Raw genomic sequence first — 23,855 nt, 5'->3', positions numbered from 1 at the left:
TCAGGGAGATACTTCAGCATTCACGACTTCAAGTTCTTGGGGTTTTGGAGCCACCCAGTCCCAATGAATGTTCTTCACGCAAACATCATGAGTCTTTAAGCAAGACTTTAAAACAATGGTGTAATTATCATATATGTGAAGAGACCCTGTGGTGGTTTGAATATGCACTGCCCAGGGAATGGCACTATTAGGAGGTTGGCCTTCTTGGAGGAGGTGTGTCCCTGTAGGGGTGAGTTCTTGAAATCCTTCTCCCAGCCATGTGGGAGACAGTCTGCTCCTGGCTTCTTTTAGATGAAGATGTAGAACTTTCAGCTCCTTCTCCCCACCATGTCTGTCCGCATGCTGCCATGCGCCCCTGCCTTGATGATAATGGACTGACCCTCTAAACCTGTAAGCCAGCCCCGATTACATGTTGTCATTTATAAGAGTTGCTTTGGTCATGGTGTCTCTTTTCAGCAGTGGAAACCTAACTAAGACCCCAGACTGGATAGTTCATGGGATTGCTCAAATGTCCTCGGCACCATCACTCTTCTACCTTCTGCAATGGCCCAACCCAACCTCTATCCAGTCCAGGGTGCTCCTCCAGTCTTGGTTCTCGCAGGACTCCCCTATACCAAGGCACTTTCCCTCAGAGTCTCCTAGTGTCTACAATACCACCAGCCATGGCGTCCTCTTCATTGGTAGGGTGAAGTCTATTCTTGAGGATGGGCACCAAGTCTCCCATGTGGTTTTGTAGAGTAGCAAAGCATCTCCAGGGACGGGGCACAGATTCTGGGGCTTAGAGAGACGGCTCAGCCACCAAGAACCCTTGTTACTCTTGCAGCAGACCGAGGTTCTATTCCCAGCATCCATATGATGGCTCACAGTTGAACTGTTAGCCAGTTTCAGGAGATCTAATGCCCTCTCTTGGCCTCTTCAGACATCAGGCAGGCACGTGGTGCACACAGTTCTGTGTAGCCAGAACATTCACACATTCGATAATATGAACACATCTGATTTTTAAAAGGTATGAGCTTTGGATTATGGGCATGGGTGATGCTGAGCGTGGATCCCAACAGCTCTCTTTTAAGGGGAGGAAGGACACCAGGAGTTTGGAACCCAGTGGCTGTAGGTGAGAGAGCACCGTATGGTCATGTCAGTACAATGCCTCCTGGTTTGGGAGAGGTCATCTCATGTCTCTGATGGTGCCCATGAGGCAGAGGTCTCAGCACTGAGCTTGGGAACAGTCAGCACTTTGGGAAGGCGGCAGGTGAATGACTATGTCTTTCTTCAAATATAATGAAAGAGGTTCTTTTCCCCGTGTTTTCTGTCATCATAGATTTCTAAAAACCCCGGTGGTCCAGATGAACTTAATTTCAAAGTCATTACAATAGAGATGGGGGGAGTGAGCTGACAGTTCATTAAGGAAATATTTGATGAGCCAAGAAAAAAGTGCCAAAGTTAACATTATAAACACGATTAATGAGCAGGGTGGCTGCAAAAATTCATAAAAGAAAATAACAACACAACACGCAGGCCCTCGTCTCTGTTGGCCCGACAGGCTGCTGACAGTGTGTCCTGATTTGTCTGCATTAAATGGTTGAGGCTCCAGGTTTGCCCACATGGCCGACGTTGTCTCTCATCTGAACTTGACAGGAATAACTTTATGTTTTTGTGTACACACATTCCTAATGCCTTAATCGCTTTAGCTGATGTGGGCTCGGGGGTTTGCCAGCCAGTCAGGGATGAAGAGGTTTAATGTGTTTCTTCTTTAACAACAACGACGACGACGACGACGACGACGACAACAACAACAACAACAACAACAACAGCAGCAGCAACAATGCCCCAAAACAAACAAACAAAAAACCAACAAATTTGTATTTAAAAAAAAAAACCACAACAACTTCATATTCACCAGAAAAGTACACTGGAATTTATGTTGTCTGGCGGGTACTTGTTCCTCTCTCTAGAGAGCTATTGTATTACTTAGGGGTTTCCAGAGAAACAGAAATGGCAGAATGAATACACATTGTCTTCGTTAGATTTCCATTGCTGTGAACAGACACCAGGGCCAAGGTAACTTTTTTTTATTTTAAGGCTTGTTTTATTTTAATGACTGATCATGTGAGGCCACAGTGAGGTCACTATGCACAAACGTGAAGGAAGCTTTATTTCTTGGTCTCTTCCTCCTTGGACAGAGTCTTGATGATCTCCTCCTCCTTGGCCTGGAGGCGCTCCTCCCACGCGTTTTTGTGCCTCCTTGGTCTTAGACCTGAGAGCCTCAGCCTGGTCAGCCAGTAGCTTCTTGCGGGCCTCGTCTGCCTTCAGTTTGTGGATCTGCTCCATAAGAATCCATTGGTTTTGAATACATTCCTTTTGACCTTCAGGTACAGGCTGTGATACATATGGCGGCCAATCTTCTTAGATTCCCAGTATCTCCTGAGAAGCCAGTGCAGGATCCTCATCCTTCTCATCCAGGTCACCCTCTCAGGCACCTGAGTGTTGGCAGTACCCTTTCTCTTCCCTTTGCCCATATGCCTGCCCTTCCGCTGGGTCAAGGTGTTTTTCTGGCAGAGAGCCTGAGAATGGACAGTTACAGGCTTCCAGATGATCAGGCCATCTTCAATCAGCTTCCTGATCAGCTGACGGGAGTTGGCATTGGTGATTTCATTGGTCTCATTGGGGTCCAACTGGACCTTCTTTTTACCACAGTGGAGGACACTAGAGGCGAGCCTCTTCTGTAGCCTGAGCATGCTCATGGCTGCAGACGCAGCAGCCAAGGTAACTCTTATAAAGGACAAGATTCCATTGCAGCTGGCTTACAGTTTCAGAGGTTCAGTCTATTATCATCACGGCAGGAATCATGGGAGCATCCAGGCAGACTTGGTGCTGGAGGAGCCCAAAGTTCTTGATGCACAGGCAGCAGAAAGGGATTGTCTGTACCACTGAGCATAGCTTGAGTATATACAAATCTCAAAGCCCAGCCACCACAGTGGCACACTTCCTCCAACAAAGTCACACCTACTCCAACAAGGCCACACCTACTCCAACAAAGCCACACCCACTCCAACAAGACCACACCCACTCCAGCAAGGCCACACCCACTCCAACAAGGCCACACCCACTCCAACAAGGCCACACCCACTCCAACAAGGCCACACCGACTCCAACAAGGCCACACCTCCTAACAGTATCACTCCTCATGGGTCAAGCATTACGAACACATGAGTCTATGGTGGCCACTCCTATTCAAACCACCAAACACATTAAAAGGTAATTTGGCTTACAGGACACTGTCTGGATAATCTAACAATGGCTGTCTCATGCGAGGGTACTGAGAACCCCATTGGCTGCTCAGTCTATGATGCTTGATGGCTCAGCCATCTTAACCTGGTGCTGAAGGCACGTGAGTTTCCTGGAGGCGTTGGTCTTCAGTCTACAATGAGATATCAGAGAAGGTGGTTCGAATATTAGCAAAGGAATGCAGCGGCCACAGCAGAGATGAACTTGCCAGTGAGAGGGAAGGCAGGCAGACAAAAATCAAAGCCTCCTTCTTCCAAATTCTTAAACCTGGGTTGCCACCAGAAGGTCCCACCCACACTTAGGGCAAATCTTCCTGATTCAAATAACCTGATCAAGAAAATCCCTCACAAGAGTGCCCAGATGCATGCCTTTTAATTGAATTCAGAGCCACTCAAGTCAGCAACCAAGATTAGTGATCATGTCTGCCAACTCTCTCATACAATTTATTTTTCTTGTTTGCTTTATATTTTGGGCCCGAGATTAACCAAGCCGTGCCATTCATATTGCTTAGCCTTGAAGCATTCGTCTGCATTCTGTTCTCTCTAAACATCAAGAAGCACATTGTATGTTCACCCAACTCCTGGCTGATCCCTGCCTCACCCAGGAACCAGCCAGCTTGCTGTCACTACAGTCTCAGAGACTGGATGGCTGATAATGAGGCTTCAAGTCCAAGATCAGAGCCCTGGCAAATTTACTGAAGGCTGCTACCTGGCTTGTAGATGGTGCGTTCTGCCTATATTTTCCTGGGCTGAGAAGGTCCAGCAAGCTCTCTGGGGATTCTTTTTAAACATAGGGGCACCAATAACACGGAGGAGGAGTCCATCTTTATGACTGAAGTCACACCTTCCAAAGTGCTGCTTCCCAATGATGTCATTTGGGGGTGGGGTAGGGGAGACAAACATTTAGATCACGGTGACCTCTACCGATGGAGATGGCTCTCCTCCAGCTTGCACGGACACATCAGGCTTCTGTGTGAAGGCAGCACAGGCAATGTAAGTTCCAAGCACACCCCTGTTATGTCTCCTTGACCCTAATGTCCCCTGCACCATGACCCTTACCCTGCAACAGCTGCCCTTGTGTGCACCAGAGCTCAGCTTCCCTGATATCAGGCACCTGGGACCTACCTCTATCTCCCTTTAAGCCCATTTGTTAGCTAAAGGATATGGGTCAGTAGGTAAACTGCTTGCTGTACATGCATGAAGACCTGAGTTTGGATCCCCAGAGCCAACTTACAAGTCTAAAGTGGTAGCATGCACTCTGATCCCAGAATCAGGGAGACAGAGACCTGGGGACCTCTGAAGTTCACTGGCCACCCCATAGTCAATGTTTTACTTAGGGTTATACTGCTGTGAACAGACACCATAACCAAGGTAACTCTTATAAAGACAACATTTAATTGGGGTTGGCTTATAGGTTCAGAGGTTCAGTCCATTACCATCACGGTGGGAACATGGCAGCATCCAGGCAGGCATAGTGCAGGAGGAGCTGAGAGTTCTGCCTCTACATCTGAAGGCGGCTAGGAGAATACTGGCTTTCAGGCAGCTAGGATGAGGGTCTTAAAGCCCACACCCACAGTAACACACCCACTCCAACAAGGCCACATCCACTCCAACAGGGCCATACCCTCTAATGCTGCCACTCCCTAGGCTGAACATACGCGCACACACACACGCAGGCACACAGGCACGCACACACCCAAACCATCACAGGCATCAGTTCCCAGATCCCAGTGAGAAAAGCCTACCTCAAAAACCAAGACAAGCACTGGCAAGATAGCTCAGCATGCAAGGGCACTTGCCACCAAGCCTGGGGATCTGAGTTCAATCCTCAAGACTCACTAGATGGAAGAGGGGACTGAATCCTACAACATGTCTTCTGGTCTCTACATATGTGTTGTAGCATGTATGTGTCTCCCCCGACTAAGTAAAACTATTTAAAAGAGGAATGACACCCAAAATTGTCCTCTGACCTCTACATGCATGTGCATACACAAGTCATGAGTGTACACACACACACACACACACACACACACATACAGACACACACACATACAGACACACACACCACTTGTCTTGGAGACCAGTCTCATGTAGATGTTTTACAAGATAATACTGGTCTTAGTGCAATTCTTGTTCTATTGTCCAAAGAGAGACACATCTCTAATAGGGCCGTGTATATACAAGGCTTTCCCATCTAACGAAATGGGAAATGGGAACGTTATGGTTCCCAATTTCAGGATGAAAATCAATGCATTCTGCTCTGTGACCTTGCATGTTCCTGCTTATCTTCAGAAGTGACAGCCAGCCATTGCTGTCCTGGTCAATTGGAAGCGCCAATATGACATTGGGGTGGGACAGGGATGAGAGACAATCTGCTACTGGTCTACACACAAACCCACAGCTGTAGGGAGCTGTTCCTCAGTTCATTTGGCGAAGTAGGGACAGCATCAGAGGGAAAAGGACTTATGCCTCTTAAATAAGAAACAAGCTTATGCAGTTTCATAGGAAATAAGCTGACATAAGCTTGGGTTTCTGTTGATTTTTGTCTTGAGTGAATGAAGACACAGTTTTCAGCTTTCCCTAATAGGCTCTGGGTTGTCCTGAAGGTTTTAAAAGCTGTCACATGTTTCCTTTTAACATTCTCATCTCAATGCTCCAAATTCCCACTCTTTGTGTGTAATGCCCTTATGGTGTTTGAATCACTCTGCTCAAGCCATTAGTCCTAGTTGTTACTTAATGTTTCCTTTTCAAACACACTGCTTGGGATGAGGGAGACAGCTTGGGGTGGAGCCTGAGGAACTGGACACAAGGTAAAAAACTAAGCATGGGTATACGTTCTTGTACCAAGAGTTGGAGAATTCCTGGGATTTATTGCCAGCCCTTCTGGCCTATACTGGTGAGATTCAGGCCACAGAGAGACCCTGGGTCAAAAACAAGGTAAATTGGTCCTCTGTCCTGCATGTCCCACACATGAACACATACACACATAGCACATATGCATATATGCATACACACATAGCACATATGCATATATGCATACACACAAATGGGAAAACATGTTATTAAACATCCATGCATGGAACGAATTTTCCTCAGAAAACGCCCAGAGCACTTTTTTTAAAGAGGAGATAGTTGCAAAAACAGATGCAAGGGAAAAGAAGGGAATGGAAATGAGTCTGACACCTCTTCATTGTATGGGGATACATGTAGACTTAGATTTTTTTTTCAAAATCTACTTTAATAAGGGTTCTCAAATGCTTAGAGCCCCCTTCTAGCCCACTGTGCAAAGGTAGGGGAGAAAAGATGATAAATAGGGCAAGTGAATGTGGACCTGTTTAGAAGTAGTTCTTTGGGTCAAATCCAATCTGAGCTGTCAGGACACTGGCAGTCCAGTCCAGTAGTGTCAGGATACCAATAGTCCAGTTGAAAAAGTGTCACCAAACACAAATCAGCACTGGTAGCACAATCTAGCAGAAACTGTCAGGCCTCCACCAAACTGGCACTAGTCAGCAGGAGTGACCAGAACCAGCTGGAATACCAGGAGCTCTTTGCCACACACCAATAAAGTGAAGGTCAGTGAGAATCAAGACCAAGGAGGTATTGCAGGGCAAACAATGCAAGCTCCCCATCAGTGTCTACTGAGTCATACTCATAATCTCTCCAAATATCACGTGACTTGCCTTAGCGAAACCCCACATGAGTCTGCATCACACGACAACCAGAAATTTCCACTTCAGACACCAGAGTGTGAGGAATGAGAGAGAGAGAGAGAGAGAGAGAGAGAGAGAGAGAGAGAGAGAGAGAGAGAGAGAGAGAAGAGAAACTGAGACATATGGAACAAACAAGGATATCCCCTTGAATTGTAACATGTCCCCAAATGACTGGGAAGGGCAGATACCCCTTTGCTGAGCTGCTAAATTCCATTTAAATCACAGTGGCATCCAACTGGCCTGTTTCCTAAAATTGTCTCTGTTGTTACCTGATACACACGCCTTCTACTTTGTGGCTGACGATGGACCTTCATTCAATAGCTCTAGCTGTCCTTTTGCTACTTTGTAGGTTCTCCTTTCTTTCACATTCAACCCCCTAACACTAGATAGGAGAGAAAAGAGGATAGAGGGAAAGGGGTTCTATTACCATTAGACTACCTCCTGTTGATTAGGGGCATCGAGTTCCTTGGGGGCAAGTTTGATCTTCATTGTCAGGATCTTCAATTTCTTCTTTGGGTGTGACTATTTAACAAACTGCAACCAACAGCAGCCCACCTATCAGGGCTCTAGCATTTATATGTTCTCTGAAAAGTCTCCAGCATTCCAAATGTTACACACTTGCAAAATCTATCTGCAGCTGGCAAATCACGCCCCTGCTAGAGCACGAGGCAAATCATAGTCAGCCACTGTTGACAATCGGAAGCAACCCCATATCCCACAGCCCGGATTAAAACAAAAACATATTCTTATAATATTTCTGTGTTTTTAAATACACCAAAATTCTCACTGCAAATAGCCAGTTTCGTTTGGATATTAGTATAACTGCCTTTCTATCCTTTAATCCACGGTGGGCATCCTGATTAGTTTGAATCAATCATGGTAGCTTTGTTCTTCTGTGCATGTCACTGGTGTTCAGATGTATCAGAAGACTCATTAAGACACACCAAAAATTTTCTGAGGAAAGATTTTTTTTCTGCCTGTCAAAAATGGGGAGCTATCCAAGACAGTCTCATCCCTGTTCCTCTTCCTCCCATCCAGTGTTGGAGTTCTTCTGTGGAGGAGTGTGATGTGTGGGGATGCAGCAGCCATCTTTTTTTTTTTTTTTTTGTTCTTTTTTTTTCGGAGCTGGGGACCGAACCCAGGGCCTTGCGCTTCCTAGGTAAGCGCTCTACCACTGAGCTAAATCCCCAGCCCCATGCAGCAGCCATCTTGTGACTACATTATAGCCAATCTGCTGAGGGCATAAGATGAGAAAGATGGATGAACCAAGAGTCCTGTGGGATGGCTGGGCTGTTGAACTGATGCTGTGTGTGCTTTGGTGTTTCTTCTCAAGTAAATCACACCCTTGGGATTAAGGGATACTGATTGGTTGGTTTTATATTACTGTAACCAGACACATTCCCGGCAGATATATTTATCGTGTTTGCCCTTCTAGGCCAGAATTATTGCCAGCCTCATTTGAACTCATCTTCTGTCCTATCGGAACCCCACTTTGCCAGCCCCTCCCCAGGCCCTCCTTAGCAATTAGCAACCACACACTCAAATAAGGACCAATGTCCCAGGAGGTGGATGTGATACAACAATTAAAACACACACACACACACACACACACACACACATGCACACACACACACACACACACACACATGCACACACACACACCAGGAAGGACAATGCAATATTATTTAAATGTCTCTGCCCAAAGAAGAGTGAAGTCTATATAATTTTAAAGTTACATTCTTTTTTTTTTCTTTTTTTTTCGGAGCTGGGGACCGAACCCAGGGCCTTGGGCTTGCTAAGCAAGCGCTCTACCACTGAGCTAAATCCCCAACCTCAAAAGTTACATTCTTTTATCTCCCCCCTCTCCCTGTTAAATGTTTGATAATTATCTGCTAAATATCTGACTTTTCTCAGGACCACACAAGACAGATGATATCCACCCCTCCCTTCTTCATGATTACTCTGCCTGTTAAGTTATACTTCATGGACTAAAGGTATTTCATTTTATTTATTTATTTTTTTTTTGTGGAGCATAAGACAGATAAGGTTTCTTCCAGAAACTTCACATTCTACAAATGCAAAATGCCGCCCTATTGAGAAACAATGCAAAATCCTTCATACGACGTAGCTCAATATGGCTTCCTGTCTTCTGATTAGAAATTTAACTCACATGGCATTGTCATGGAAGGAACATGCGCCGTAAAGAGAGAGACTGTGGTCTGACAGAGGAATGGCTTTCAAAGGTTCTGAGGTGGGGTTCTTGGGCTAAGGAGCTGGCTTAGCCGGTAAAGTGTTTGCCATGAAAGTATGAGGGTGTGAGTTTGGTCCCTAGAACCCACGTTAAAAAATGAAAGTCAGACACCGTGGCCTGGAATCCTGGTACCAGAGAGGTGGACAGATGCATCCCAGATGTTCTCTTGTCCACCTGCTCGACTGGTATGTTTGGGGTATAAGTGTGAGACTTTGTTGCAAGAAAACAAAACAAGGCAGGGTGGAACTGTCTCAGTTCCTTCTCTTTGCTCTGGTGAAATACTGTGTGAACTAGCTCAGGGAGGAAAGGGTTGACTTCAGCTTGATCACTGCCCATCACGGAGGGAAGTCAGGGCAGGAACTCAAGGCAGAGACTTGAAGGCAGCAACTGAAGCAGAGGCCATGGAGGAACAACTGCTTACTGGCTTGCTCCTCATTGCTTGGTCAACGTGCTTTCTTCTGTAACCAGGACCGCCCACCCAGAGGTGGCGCCATCCACAGTGGGCCTGCACACACCAATCATTATTCCAAAAGATGCCTCACAGATCTGTCCACAGGCAAATGCAATGGAGGCAAATCCTCAGCTGAGGTCCCCTGTAATAAAAAAATTTTTTTAATAAATCCCGACGCAGGGTTACTCACCTCAATGGTTTATGTTCCCGTGAAAGAAACACGCACAGCCTCTATATCTAAATATGCTTTAAGCAGCCCAGTAGCTGGGCAGATGCCTACCCTCCATGCTGTTAGAATCCACCTCCCAGCAATAACTCCAAGTTACTATTTACTAATTTCTATGTTTCATCTTGGCTGTTCTTGACTCGAAGGAGCAGCCCTCTGGGCCATGATCTCTTGGCCCTTTTATACAGCAGCTCTGCCCTTCTGCATGTTATTTCCCTTCCATGGCAGACTCTGTTTGCCCTCCTCCACTCTCTCCTAAGGCATGGCGGACCTCTCGGTCATGCTTGCTCGAGGACCCAAGCCCGGGAACCCTAAATCCCGTCTCTCTCTCTCTCTCTCTCTCTCTCTCTCTCTCTCTCTCTCTCTCTCTCTCTCTCTCTCTCTCTCTCTCTCCTTCCCAGCTATTGGCGGCTAGCATCTTTATTCACCAATCAGAATTAACTGGGGGCAGGTTCCCAGAAGCTAGGTGTAGACTTTCTCCTGCAAACTAATTTGGGGAACCCAATTAGTATTAGAAAACAAGCAGCTACAGTCTCCTCTTCCCAGGTGTATCAACTTGACCACTGAAGGGAGTTGAGCCAGTGACTGAGGAAGACAGCTAAGGTTGACCTCTGACCTCCCATGCTTATGCAGCCACACACGTATGTATTTATTTATTTAATTCCAGAGCAGGATATTGGCGTAGAAGGCAGGGAGAGTGGATCTGGGGACAAGTAGATAAAAGAGAAACAGGTATTTGTAATCACCACAGAGAGCTCCCTTCTTTCCTCTCAGAACAGAGGAGACTACAGCCAGAGTGTCCTCTGCCTAACTCTGTAGGGGCTTCTCAAGGGCAAACTCCAAAACTGTAGCGTTTCCCCCCCAAGTCTTTGTTCCATGATGCGGCAGTGTGCATTAAGTTGAAAACAAAAACAAAAACAAAACAACAAAAATCCCCCAAATGGGTCTCAAAGTACCAAGAAAGATTAAAGCCATCTTGTTTAACGAGAGACACCTGTTTATTCCTGTTTGATAAACGGGTGCTCCTTCTATAGTTAGGATTTTTAAAAATTATTATTAAACAAAATAGAAATAGAGTAGAAAGGACGAGAACGAGACAAGAAACAGTTGCTGGTCCTCTAGGGAAACGCTAGGTAGAATCAGGCAAATTTTAATTCTGGGAAAGCTCAGGTTTGACAGGGCGGGCTGTGTGTTATTTCATGGTTTCTTGTGAACTCATCTGAACTTTGGTTTTGCATACGTGCATTCAGGCACCCTTCTGTCTTGGACCTGTGTGGTGTTTTGCATGCCGGGGGTGCCCTTCATTCCTCAGACAGATACACTCAGGATTCTGTCAGGTGCTAAGCACAGGTTGGTGATAGTCCCACATGGTCCTCTCTTTGGTGAGCCTGAGAGAGAACGGGTCAGGGGTCAGCTAATAATGCAGACCCTTTCATGCAAGCGACAGCTTTATGTTTTATTTATTAAGAAATGGTAATGTACTTTAATTAGTTAATTAATTAATTAATTAATTAATTAATTAATTAATTAGTGTGTGTGTGTGAGCTTGCCACTGCACATGTGTGGACCTCAGGTCCTCAGGCCTGGCAGCAAGGGCCTTGAACTGTTGAGCATCTCACCAACCTGGAGCAAAACACTGACCAAAGGGGGCAATGGGCCTTGAATGAGGTGTTTTCTTTTTCTTTTTTTTTTTCCGGAGCTGGGGACCGAACCCAGGACCTTGCGCTTGCTAGGCAAGCGCTCTACCACTGAGCCAAATCCCCAACCCCAGGTGTTTTCTTTTTAATCTCTTTTATTATTGTTTGAGAATTTATATAGATGCATGTAAGGCATATTTATTCAAATCCAACCCTTCATTCCCTCCCTTCCAATTCCCTAGTTGCAAAGTCTGTGTTACAGAAAATGTCTAGAGAAGTGTGGATTTTTGGAAGTCCCGGGTCAGGTCTGAGCTGCTCACACGGGCCCTTCACTGGTGATTAGCGGGACCATTAGCCACTTAGTGGATGGGAAATGCCCCATTATTTCCATTTTAAATGTCTAACTAGGCCCAGTGGGAGGCAGATTCTTATCACTTCAGAAAAGCCCCCTTGACACCTGTCCCCAGCCCAGTGCCAAACCTAGAGGGCTCTTGTGTTTGGTGAGGATTGTCCCGGTGTGCTCTGGGATTTCTGCGTTTGCTCCAGGACTCTGGGTGTTGGTGTGACTCAGACAGCACACGGCTCCTGGCTTCTCTGGATTTCCATGAGAGAACTCCAGTCCTTCTGCAGACTTGTTTGACAGGGTGTCGGTACTGCTATTGGCGTTCCCATTAGGGGCTGATTACTACTCCGGCTCATTACCCTCTCACTGGAGTCTGGCCTCCAAGGTTTGCCCTTCAGACTCTTTGTCTTTAGTTCAGGGAGGGAGCATAGAGCAGGTCTTAGCAGAAAAGATGCTGTGCTTCCGAGTCGAGGGAGAGTGTGAACTTGGGACAGCTGCAGCTTTGTCTGATGTTAGATGTCTGGATTTGCCTTCCCTGAGATTTTTGCCCATCCCTCCCCATCCCTGCTACTTCCTTTCTTTGCCTTCCCTTCCTGTCCTCCACCTTTCCCCACTTCTTTTCCATGGTGAAGATCATTGCTTCACAACATCTTATTATTAGATATAACAGAGGCAAAGACATTGGACCTTGTAGTCACATGACTTCACATAGGAGACAAAGATACTCAACATTCCGGGCTGAAGAGGTTGGTCCCTGCTTCCCTCTGGTGCCCCCCCTTCTCTGTCTCTGTCTCTGTCTCTGTCTCTGTCTCTGTCTCTGTCTCTGTCTCTCTCTCTCTCTGTCTCTCTCTGTCTCTCTGTCTCTGTCTCTGTCTCTCTCTCTCTCTCTCTCTCTCTCTCTCTCTCTGGTAGTTTGAATGTGAAATGCCCCTCAGAGACTGTAAACGCAGAAACACAGCTCTCACCTTAAGGGACTGGGGATGATTTATTCTGGAGCCATGTAGAGTGATCATGGTCCAGGAACACAAATTTAGGTCACCCCTTATTCCAGTGTGGAAGCAGTTTCACGAAATTTCATAGTTTTCCAGAACAAAGAAAGTCATAATGCAAGGCAAATGCAAAATATGTTGGTGGGCACACAAGCGAGGCAGTTAAAGCAAATTGGGGGGATCTTTTCTATGGCCCCACGATGCTATCTGATGACATTCTTAGCTTTTGGATTGGTGGTAGCTAGGGGTTTACTAAGTTAATAGATTCCAAAAAGTTGTTGTTGTTGTTTTTTTTTTTTTTTTTGGTTCTTTTTTTCGGAGCTGGGGACCGAACCCAGGGCCTTGCGCTTCCTAGGTAAGCGCTCTACCACTGAGCTAAATCCCCAGCCCCTGTTTTTTTTTTTAATCTATGACATAGGATGTTAGTTTTGACAAAGAGTTAGGCAAAGAATTCTGGGGGCTAAAGCTATCAGGTAACTAACCTCTGGATCAGCAACATTCCAACATCTCCTCACCACTGCGGTTCTAACCAGCCAGTCAGCTTTCACAGACAGCTTCTTCCTAGAAATTCTCATTTAAAGGGCACACATGTTTAAACAGTTGGACCTCAGTTGCTGGCACCATTTTGCGAAGGGATTGTGGAACATCTTGGACACGGGGAGCTGGCAGCCATAGAGCCACAGAAGCAGACTGTGAGGTTCATGGCCTTCCTGTCCCTGACTCCAGCCTAGTTCTCTATATTGTTTGAGCTCGGTGTACAGTGGCAGCCTCTTTTTTCTTCTGTCAGGTACTTTGTTACGACAATAAGGGAACTGATTAGCGCAATTAATAGCAGTTCAACTAACTAGAAGCAGTCTTGAGAGCCGAGGGTACCGTTCTGGCTTTGCGCTGGGTGAAGAGTTGGTGAAGACCCTGTTGTCTCCTTTCAGAATGATGAGTTGACATCTTTACACGCAAATGTCTGTGTGTGTCATTGATTGGAAGACAGGGCCTTAACCATTGTAGCCGAGTGAAGCTGATCCCATATGGACTGGAGTTGGCTCCCGCTCCATTGCTGTTGACTTCTGAGCCCATGAGAAGAATGGGAAGCAGAGAAGGTCACTATGTGACAAAAGAGGCAGGGATGGACGATGTGTCCACAAGCCAAAGGGTGGTGGCATCCTGCAGATACAAGGGGAGGGGCAGGGAGCTGTGTGTGTGTGTGTGTGTGTGTGTGTGTGTGTGTGTGCACCTTACTGACACTTAGGCTCTAGACATTCACCTTCCAGAATGCTGAGAGAATGAGCAACTGTTGTGATATCCCCCATGTATGGGCATGTGTTGTAGCCACTTTAGGGCACTTGCTGCTCTCAACTTGGGCCAAGTCCAAGCGCGGATGAAATGGCCACACAGAAGGGGAGATGCTTGCCCTGAGATAACCCCTGTTATAGCTCTCAGCTATCTGGGTTGAGTGGCTGTATATCCAAGGGCCCGTTCGTAGTCAGGACCCTGTTCTTAAGCAAGTGCTATTCTTTTTTTTTTTTTTCTTTTTTTTTTTGGAGCTGGGGACCGAACCCAGGGCCTTGCGCTTGCTAGGCAAGCACTCTACCACTGAGCTAAATCCCCAACCCCAGCAAGTGCTATTCTTGATAGGATGAGCAGCCAACTCTTAGTGGGATGTTCCCTGCTGAAGCCACTGCTGCAGCTTCTCCTGGGACAGTGGCGCTGAGTGTATGGGACTATTTCTGTCTTCGTGCTAGACACAAGGTAAATCCGCTCAGCCTCAGGACTGCCCAGTGTGGGTCTCCTTCCTCCCCTTCTGTTTGTCACCATCTGAGAATTCAGGATGGGTCTTTATGTGCAGAGCTGTGAGTACTGTTCTCTGCCAGGCGAGCCTCTTTCTCTCCTTCCCCAAAGCTTCATGTCTCATTCATGTCAGCATAGAGGAGACATGACTGATGGTGTAGGAAGTCCATCTTAACTCCCCTGGGAGCTTGTCAGAGCTGCTTAGAGGGGCAGAACTTGTGGATTTCTGCCTGCAAAGGCAGGTCCACTCTGTGGAGAAGGGAGGAGGCAACAGCCTGAGGGGTAGAACTGAGCCCAGCCTGCTCCGTGCTCTCTTGTGTTTCCGGTGCATCTTCATCACACAGTTTTGTTTGTTCAACTCAGTTTTCGGTGGCATCACTCTGGGCCCCCTTTGCTTATGGTTTGCAATTTTGAGCCAATGCTAAAGTAAACTCTGGAAAGGGGTGGAGCTGGGAGATGTAGTTTCTTCTGTTCAAGTAAATCGCAACTTTGTAAGTGGCGGGCGAGGTTGTTGCAAGTTTAGCTATTTTCCTCTCTGGGTTTCTTGTATCTTCTTCTTTCAGGTCCGGGAGTTGGGCAGGGATCCTGGCTGTTTCACACCACACACCTTAGGTCTTAGGATGTGCTGCTGGGGAAACAACAGCCATTCTGTACAGCACTCCCTCCCTTAGCACCGGGCCTTGGGAGACATTTGGCATCCAAAGGACAGCACTCAGCAAGAAGGTTCTTTGCTCTGGCTTTAGTTTCATTGACTGAATGAATGTTGTTTCGGGACCTCTGGACATTTCTTTATTCATGGGTTGTGTTGGGAATCCGTTGGAATTGAAGCATTCCCTTCTGGAGGGAAGAAGGGAGCTCAGAAGGTTCAGGAAGCTTAAGAAACCTATAAGGCTTAGGATTCTCGAAGGTTATGACTCACAGGTCCTGTTCCAAAGAGCAATAAGATGGGAACAATTGCCCCAGGGGTCGGGGGCAGACGTGATGAAGGGGGCTTCTTGGGTGGAGCTGCCTGCTAGTTGGGCTGAAAGCTACAAGGATGTAGCTATTTTGAGTGTCACCCATGCTGGAGTGGGTTTTCCACTGATAGAGTTGTCTGAGCCACTCGTCTGCTCCTGAATAGCCATGATAAGGTAGACCTGGCTGGAATCGTTTGTTGTTGGTGGCCTACTTGAGGTGAACACACATTGTTCAGGTCTACCCAGGATAGGTCATGTAACATAAGCTGCTAGATGTTCATGTAGGTTAAAAAGCAACAGAAGTCACCCTATGTTAACATAACCAGAACTAGGTAGCTAAGGGAGCGAAGCTACTGCTGGGTATTGGGCACAGGTTCTAGAGGACCCAGGGGAGGAAGGATGCTCCTCATCCTCACCCCTCATCCCTGCACTCCTGTGCTGGTCCATATGCCACCAGGCAGGACGTCATCCTACAGTCCACATCTACACTGGTTTACAGGCCAGATCCAATCTACAGCACTACAATGACCTCACTGGCTGCAGGGAGAACGAGACCAGTACAGATGTTGCTTAAAGTTAAAGGAGAACTATCACTCGTGCAGGGAGAGGACCTTTTCCACTCTCCAGGAGCCTTGCGTGAGAGCTCGCGCCTCCTGGGCTCCACAGTTCTTACTTCAGGGCTTAGCAAAGCTCGGGTCAAATGTAGTCATTGGTCGGAGCTGCCTTCCTTGCTGACTGAGGTGCCGTTCTTTTATTTTCTGCCACACGGAAATTAACACTTAATTACGGTGGCATGTTTTTCATCTTGTGATACACAGGGCTGACCCACGAAGGCACAGGGAGAACATAAACATCTGTTTCCACCTCTCTGCTGGAATAGGATGCTTGTTTCCTGCGGGGAAGTTGTGAGTTCCCCTGTAACACAGGTTATGTTCTGAAAGGGAAGGGGGGGGGGGCTCCAATCTGTTCTGTAGTAGATGCATTCAAATACAATGCTTTCTATTTATCTTATCTGTCCGTCTGCCTGTCTATCTGTCTATCTTATCTATCTAATCTATCATTTGTCTATCATCTATCATCTATCTATCCATCCATCCATCTACTATCTATCTATCTATCTATCTATCTATCTATCTATCTATCTATCTCATCTATCTATCTGACTGTCTATTATCTATCATTTGTCTATCTGTCTATCTATAATTTGTCTATTTACTATCTATCTACCATTTGTCTATCTAACATCTATCATCTATTTATCTAAGGTGTGTGCATGGGTGTGTGTAGATGCATATGTGCGTGCACATGTGTGTATATGTCTCCCCATTCAGATAAAGTCAGAGAACAACCTCAGGTCTCATCCTCAGGCATAGTCTGTGTTTTCGAGACAGGGTCTCTAATTGGCCTGGAGCTTACCAATCAAGCCAGCTGTGGTGGTCAGCAGGTCCTGGGGATCCTGTCCTTGTTTCCCCAGTTGGCATTAGAAACTTTCTCCACTCACATTTTGATGTGGGTTCTGGGAATCAAACCCAGGTCTTCATGCTTATGAGGTGTCCTGGTTAGTTTTCACTGACATCTTGACATAACTTAGAAGAGACTTGACATAGAGTCACCTGGGAAGAGAGAACCTCAAAGGAAGAGCTGCGTCCATCAGATTGGCTTGTGGCCTAATGTGTGAGAGACTGTCTCGACTGACAGTTGATGAAGCTGGGCCCAGCCCACTGTGGGTGTCATCATTCCTAGGCCAGGGTGTCTGGGCTTCCTGAGAATGCCAACTAAGCATGGGCTAGTGAGTAAGGCTGTGAGCAGTATTCCTTTGTAATTCTCTCCTCGGGTTCCTGTCTGACTGCCCTCAAAAGCTGGTAAGCCAAGGTGCAAGCCAAAGAAATGTTTTCCTTCTACAAGTTGTTTTTGGGTAGAGTGTTTTATCACAGCTGTAGAGAGGCAGACTAATATGTGAGGCGGACACTTTACTGACCTAGTGACCTGCTTATTTGCAGTCATGCATTTTAAAAGAAAAAGCTTTAGGAATGGGCACTGAATGGCTGACTCTAGGGTGAATACAGAAATCAGATACCACAAAACTAGGATTATATATATATATGTACATGTATATGTATATGTATATATATGTATATGTATATATATGTATATATGTATATGTGTGTGTTGTATATATATGTGTATGTATTGTATATATATAGTATATTGTATATATACAGTATAAACATATCACATGTGTGTAAGTGCACACACGCTAATATGTATATGTGTATTCATAAAATTATCAGTGCGTTCCATGTATGTATGCTTATGTGTACATGCATGCATGTGTGCACATGTTCTTGGTGTGCATATGCATGTGAATATATGTGTCATGCATGTCTGTATGCATGTAAGTGTATGTCTGTGTTGATGCTACTTAGTCTTGTCCTCCACGCTGTAACTGGCCTGGTTCTCATGTGTCACTTTAGATGGAGCTGGGTGTCTTCTTCTTCCGGTAGGAAATGATGGACCGAAAGTAAATACGATCATAGACTGGAGACCCCAGCAGAGTTCATACACACATGGTGGGAGTGGCTTTGTACTCAGTTAGAAGCAGGTACTCAGGTCTCTGACCTCTTGTCTATGAGCCAGAGAAGGACACCTTTCCTCTCTTCTCTCCTGCCCTGGTTTCCATGAAGTGTCCTCGTGCTGCTCCTCAGGGTTGCTGGTATGACACTCCCTGCCGGTTGCCACAAGAGACAGACCTGCACCCGGAGAAGCCCAAGTGGGCACAGCGGGTATCTGTTGGTCCCGAAATCCAGGTTAACTCCAGCACTCCTGCTGATCACGGAACAGAGCTGTGCTGTCAGTTGTGGGGGTATAATTGATTGTTCCCACCTGCCTTGTAAACCTTGGGCCATTATCTTTCTGGTCCAGGCTTCAGATAATGGCCATACAGTGAGTTTTGCTACTACCTTGCCCTGGGAGAGAGCAAAAAAATTTTTAGTAGATATTATTAAAAGGCTTTTAATCCATGAACACATAACCAGCTGAAATGGGCTGAAAGTGCCATTGTGACTGAACAGAGGATGTGTGAGGCATCTTTATCTAATAACCACCATTTGCCATAATAAAGATTTCAAATCAAAGCTGATGAGTCAAGTTCTTTTCTTTAAATCTGCTTCTGCCAATAACCCTACACATCCGTAACCCATTTTACTGCTGTCTCTTCTACTGAGAGCGGAGGCAAAGGCTTTCTATTCTCCCCAAAGTCCCAACAGACTCAGTACTGATTCTGAACTCTCCGTGGAAGGGTACTTTTAAGCCTAAATCCGCAGGCACCGTTTGGTGGGGGGGGGGGTTGTGTGGGGTTGAATGTCCCCATTTGTGTGTCCAGCTTGCGCTCAGTTCTCACATCACATTCTCTTATCCGCATGCTCGCCCATCCCGAATCATTTCAGACAATGTTGTACCCACTTCTTTTGTCTAGGTGGGGCTTCTGTTCTCTTGTCTCTTGGGCTTCATGGAAAGGGTCTCACCCACAAGTCCCCTGAAATAACTGACGAGGTAAAGCACATCGTTGGGTGACCAGCAGGGGTTTTCAGAGCTAACAGGCACAGCGGAAGAAATATTGGTAAGATTTATTAAGTCATGAAGCAGTCCCGGGACTAATAATATATGAAAAATAAAAGAAAGAAACCCAGCTTAAATAACAGTGCACGCGCACGCGCGCGCGCGCGCGCGCGCACACACACACACACACACACACACACACACACACACACACACAGTCCTTCAACACAAGCACGCACACGCACCCAGGAGTTCACAGTTCACAGACAGGTGTCACCTTCTTCTGTGTTCTGACTGTGTTCACACAGCTGGCTGAACTTATTGTGGTAAAGACTGCCACCTATTTGATTATTAAACCCTGCCTTTGCCTCCTGGGCATCCGGCTCAGTGATACTGCCTGGCATCCGTGGACCGAGTGCCAATGGAATGGTCTGTATATATGACTGGAGTACTGGCAGCCTCCTCTCCAGCCCTTCGTGTCCTTTCTCCCCTCCTTTTGGCTAGCTCTTTGGGTTCTTAGGCTCAAAGTAGGGCAGAGCTATGGGGAAGGGGAAACCTGGGTCCCAGGAGACAATGTGGAGTCATGTTAAGAAGGTAATTGCAGCCAGAGAGGAGGTCTGGGCCCTGAGTTGGCAGCTGATATTTCAAAGGCTCTTGTCTGAGCCATTTATTGACTTCCTCTTCAGAGATAACTATACTGGGAGAAGCAATCCTCTCTATACCCCACCAGCCGGAAAGGAGATTTCTTTATTGAATTTCCACATTTCGTTTTTTATTTTTGTAATGCATGCATCATGTGTGCACTCACGGTTGTGTGCACATGTTTGTGGAAGCTGAAAGACTGGTGTCAGTCTCGGGAACACCATCCACAGCATCTGAAACAAGGTCTCCCACTGGCCTGGGGCTCACCAGTTAGGCTAGATAGGCTGCCCCCCCAAGCCCCAGGATCCACCACACCAGCACTGGATTAATAATATACAGTGTGCGCACACACTCCCGGCATTTCCTTCAAAGCAAGAGCTCGGACTTATGGACTACAAAGTTAAAATAATCAAGCGGCTGCAGAGAGAGCTCAGCGGTTAAGAGCACTGACTGCTCTTCCTAGACATCCTGAGTTCAAATCCCAGCAACCACATGGTGGCTCGCAGCCATCTGTAATGGGATCTGATGCCCTCTTCTGGTGTGTCTGGAGATGGTTATAGTGTACACATAAATAAAGTAAATAAATTTTAAAAAATCGAATGCAGTGTTTTTGTGGCTTTCATAGGGCTGCCTCCTCCTCTTCTCTTTCTTCTCCTTTTCCTCCTTGTCTTCTAAGGCTTACATATATATATATATATATATATATGTATATGTATATATATATGTATATATATATATATATGTAGGGGTGTTTTATTTGCATGCATGTATATGTACCTTGGGCATGCCTGGAGCTCAGGGAAACCAGCAGAAGGTCTTCCCTGAAACCGGAGTTATAGATGTGTGGGGGCTGCCATGTGGGTGCAAGAAGTCAAACCTGAGTCCCCTGCAAGAGCAGCCAGTGCTTTTAGCTGCTGAGCCGTCTCTCCAGACCAAAGTGGGGTCTGATCCTTAACGGCAGAAGGGATCGTGGCCAGTCTTTCTGATCTGGTAGGAGGTGGATGCCAGAGTGATCATGAGAACTGCTGAATTAGAAAGGAAGGATGGGGTAGAAGGCTCGTTAACTTTTCCTACATCGTGCAAGGAAAAGGCGTCTAGGTTTATAGTTACTGGAGAAATAGGGACAGCCTCATGCATACATCAGTCACCTATTAGAGTAAAGGTCGACTGGATTGTCCTCTTCTCTGCTTAACAACACTAAAGTAAATGGCTCATAAAGTAGAAAGAAGTCCCCCGCCCCCTTAACGGAAAGAACTTAGACGTGCAAATATTTTGACAGTTAAAGGGTAGGTAATGAGAGAAACTCGATGCCTGTTTTGACTGAAGGTTGACAAGGCTTCTCCAAGCATTTGAGTTGGGAACTGCAGTGGATATTTGGATTTGTTACCTCTGTCCTCTGTCTGGTGGCTTGCACTGCTTGAGTGCCAGCAGTCTTATGAAGATCAGACTGTGTTGTGGTTAAGGTGGGATAACAGGAGCTTCCAAATTCGTTAATGACTAGAAATTGGAGAAGGGGGGAAGGTGGCCACCATCTGTTTAATGAGATCTGGAATTTTCCTTGAGTTCTTTTACAGTACGATGCTGAGTTTTGTGCAGCAGGCTCAATGCTTCTCTGTAGGCAATACTGTAGCCCTCTCTGTCAGTTAGAAAGCAAGAAAACCAAAAACACATGAGCAGCAGACAAGCTCAGAACCCACCTGCCTAGGGAATGGTACCGCCCACAAAGGGCTTGACCCATCTAAGTGAGTGAACAATCAAAGCAGTTCCTCATAGACATGTCCACAGACTCATAAACCTCTGGGCAGTGCAGCCGAGGCACTATTGAGATACTTGGGTTTCTTTCATCTTGTGGCTCTCTTCTTTCTTTCTTGACTTAGAACCTTCTGTTTGGTTACTAGGTGGGGGAAGGGAGCCCACACAGGAAATGTACTACAGAGTCCAGCTTCACCTCTGCCTCTGGTCCTCTTGTTGGCCCTGTGGGAAGTGTTAAGTTCCTCCTCTCTTTCTGTTCCCACTGCTAAACGTTATAACCACTGGGTCATTAGCACTATTTCTTGTACATGGAATAAGGACAGAAGTGACTGTGTCATCTCCTAGGTAATGCAGACTGTCCATCCTTCTCTTGAGCCTGCCCAGGTCACTGTGGCTTACAGTGATAGAAGAGCCAGAAGCTGCAAGCACAGGCTCCTGAGAATCTGTGAGGCATCAGTCCTCCCTGCTGCCCCATAGAGTCTGTTCTAGTTTCCTTTCTGTGGCTGTGATAAAATGCTTGGATGGAAAGTAGTGTAGGGGAGAAAAATGTTTTGACTTCAACTTTCAGGTCATGGAGGGGAGTCAGAGTAGGAACTACAACAAGGTCTTGAGGCTGATGCCACGAAGGGACTCTGCTTGTTGGCTTGCTCCAGCTCAACTAGCTTTCTTATACAGCTCAGAACGACCTGCCTAGGGAATGGTGCTGCCCACAGTGGGCTTGGCCCTCCTAAGTCAGTCAACAATCAAGGCACTTCCCCATAGGCCTGTCCACAGACCAACATAATAACACAATAAGACATTTGCTAAGTCCCCCTCCCCGTGTCTGTCTGTCTGTCTGTCTGCTTGTCTGTCTTCTTTCTCTCTCTTCAAGTGATGCTGAGTTGATCAGAGGTTATAGTTAACCAGTTTATGCTAGCTGCAGCATGCATCTTGCTTTCTTGATTCTGTAGACTCATAAACGGTGCAGAGATGTGCCCCATGGTGAATCATACCCGAGTCTCACCAGGAACTGATTTAGATGAGATTTTTGATTCGGGAGTGAGTCAGCACTCTGAAGTACTTGGCTATGAAAATGACAAGCGTTTTGGATGCCAGAGGGTAGAATTGGATTGAGTTGTGTTCTCTTTAAAAAGATATGCTGACATCTGTTATGTAAATGGCGTGGTGGGTTCCATGGGAAGGAAGAGGAGACAAATTACTCTTTAGAAAGAACTTTATGAGGAAAAGGTCAGCACCACAGACAGCCATTACAGCCATGATCAGGCCCTGAAGCAGCAGTGAAAACCTCTGGCCCTGATGGGGAACTTCCTTAGGAGAGATGGTCGCCAAAGGGAGCTGTTTTGTTCTCACTCTTTCGGCTTCAGTGGCTCAGCATGGGCAGCAACAGCATTTGTTCTGGGAAAAGCGAGGTCTGACAGAGTCCCTGAAGTGGCCCTACTGGATCTTACACCCTCTGGAAGACCAGTCTTGCAGCTGGTCCTAGTTGGGCTCTGCTCCCTACTGGGGACAGAGTCTACTGAGTGAGGCCTGAGATGTGGAATCTAATCCCCCATCAATTGTTTTGGAAGTGTTTTCTTTTTCACATGCATCGCTTTAGAACAGGCCTGTTTATTAAGGACCACTGGTCCGTGTAATTCATCAGCTAAGGAAAATGCTCAAGTGGCTTTCTTTCAGACTAGCAGGATTTTAAAAGGCGGTTATTTAATTACAGGCTACTCGTGAGAGGGACAGATAAGCCTAATAGAGCATTTTATTTAGTGGGGGAATGACACCTGAGGCACAGCAGACGGGTGTGTGTGTGTGTGTGTGTGTGTGTGTGTGTGTGTGTGTGTGTGTGTGGTGACAGCAGTAACACTGTCAATTTCTCCCTGTCTACTTTTCAGGTTTAATGCTAACTTGGAACTTTTAATGTGACTCCCACCTCTCCCCTACACCTTTGCCTCCTTCTCTTTCTCCCATCCTTCTCTCCTTTTCTCCATCCTCCTGGGAAGGACACCAGCTTTCAGTTCACAGGGTAAGAAAGCCCAAGACTTGAGGATGCAGCCAGTCTTCTCTGAACCTCAGAGGCTGCAATCAGAACGTGTCCACCGCTGAATTAATTCTCCTGATAAAAGAGACACTCTGTTCTGGGTGTAAGCACAGAGGCATGTGGGGGTGGAACCGTTTCTGTGAGAGAATATCCCATCGGACACTGAGACACCACACACACAGCAGAAGGCAGGGCATGAAGGTTGCGATAGACCATATCCTGATGGGGACTGGGAAGATAGC

At 46.4% G+C, this 23,855-nt stretch overlaps 1 pseudogene; it reads right to left on the bottom strand.

The window, feature by feature from the left end:
* Window positions 1-2,150: 2,150 nt before the first annotated feature.
* Window positions 2,151-2,741, bottom strand: LOC148002312 (large ribosomal subunit protein eL19 pseudogene; annotated as a pseudogene).
* Between the last annotated feature and the right edge of the window lie 21,114 nt (window positions 2,742-23,855).

This window comes from Rattus norvegicus, chromosome 12 (genome assembly GCF_021556685.1).
Source record: "Rattus norvegicus strain SHRSP/BbbUtx chromosome 12, alternate assembly SHRSP_T2T, whole genome shotgun sequence".
NCBI classification, from domain to species: Eukaryota; Metazoa; Chordata; class Mammalia; order Rodentia; family Muridae; genus Rattus; species Rattus norvegicus.
Note: the sequence above shows the minus strand (reverse complement) of the source record. Positions and strands in the feature narration are given on the sequence as shown.